The 1,341-nt window shown below is 33.2% G+C and overlaps 1 non-coding gene across 1 annotated transcript; it reads left to right on the top strand.

Annotated features, from left to right (window-relative positions):
* The first annotated feature begins 723 nt into the window (after nucleotides 1-723).
* On the top strand, nucleotides 724-842 carry TRNAL-CAA (transfer RNA leucine (anticodon CAA)). Its single transcript has 2 exons — nucleotides 724-761; nucleotides 798-842. It is a non-coding gene; the product is annotated as a tRNA-Leu (tRNA).
* The last annotated feature ends 499 nt before the right edge of the window (nucleotides 843-1,341 follow it).

Genomic DNA, 1,341 nt, shown 5'->3' with positions numbered 1-1,341 from the left:
GCTTTTAAATTATTTAAGAATGTTTCAATTATCTAATAAATGCTTATATAAAAAAAAAATTTATAGCCTTACAACTTATTGAAAATTACATTAACGTACTTTCATGTTATTAAATAAAAATAGTTCCTTTAATTTACAATAAATTTCGAGGTAGCGGCACCTGGTTGCGAACGTATGAACTAATTTACTGTACAGCGGAGATTCCCACCTCCTTAAAGAGAAACCATCCATGATTAACATCAACGGAAAATAATTGAATTGGAAATTTCGGGAAGTATTTTCAGATGGCGCTATTGTCTAATTATGCTGTACCTAGTTCCGATAGAAACAAAAAGGATATTATTTATGAGACCATGTGAAGTGGAATCATTTTAAGTTGAATCAATAATTAAACAAACAATATGTGATCAAGTTCTGGACTTTTACGTTTTACAAACCGGGATAAACCTAATTTATTTTATTACCTAAACTTTTCATTCGAATGTACGTGTAAATAATGTCTTTCTTTAGACTTTGTGGAAAAATTATCCACTTGAATGGTTCTTTTAAATAAATAACGTGAAATTCTGACATGCTTTTGGTATATTTCTGAATAGTGGGTAGAGAAAACGATTATGATTTCTACTTCATACAAACCCGGCAGATTTCGGGGAAATCTCACCGAATTTAATTCCATTCTAACAATATTATAGTAAAAACGACATTAGCGCCTCAGTCTTGCATGTCAGGATGGCCGAGCGGTCTAAGGCGCCAGACTCAAGGTTTACCTTACCCGTGTACACGGGGATTACGAGCTCTTCTGGTCCTCTCTGAGGGCGTGGGTTCGAATCCCACTTCTGACAACATATTTTTGTCGTTTTTTTATTTGCCCTTTTTATTATTATATTTTGATCCAACAATTGGATAATAAAACTTCTGACAACATATTTTTGTCGTTTTTTTATTTGCCCTTTTTATTATTATATTTTGATCCAACAATTGGATAATAAACATGGCCAATCGAATTTTTTTTATCTAGACGCTTCAAAATATTTTTTTATTACTAAAATTATAAATGGGTGGAAAAATTTGGTGGTCACTTTGCTGAAAAGATGAGGAAATTTGCTATATCTAAAGTTATCAACCAGAGATCTGTACGTAAAACGTAAGGGTGTGGTAGTTTCTCTTGCAGCAGTGTCAAAAAGCAGGGTGGGACTTGACAATAGATCCATTAATGCTATTCTATCGCATGTGTATTGCCAAAAAGTCTGAAAGAGAAATTAAGGAATATTTCCAATGTGAACTCTCTCCTGTCCATTACCTCTTTTCTCAGAGGAAGGCATACGCAAAGGTAAGAAGTTC

The sequence above is a fragment of the Hesperophylax consimilis genome, chromosome 24, assembly GCF_061612785.1.
Source record: "Hesperophylax consimilis isolate HC1 chromosome 24, BYU_Hcon_1.0, whole genome shotgun sequence".
In the NCBI taxonomy this organism is placed as follows: Eukaryota; Metazoa; Arthropoda; class Insecta; order Trichoptera; family Limnephilidae; genus Hesperophylax; species Hesperophylax consimilis.
Note: the sequence above shows the minus strand (reverse complement) of the source record. Positions and strands in the feature narration are given on the sequence as shown.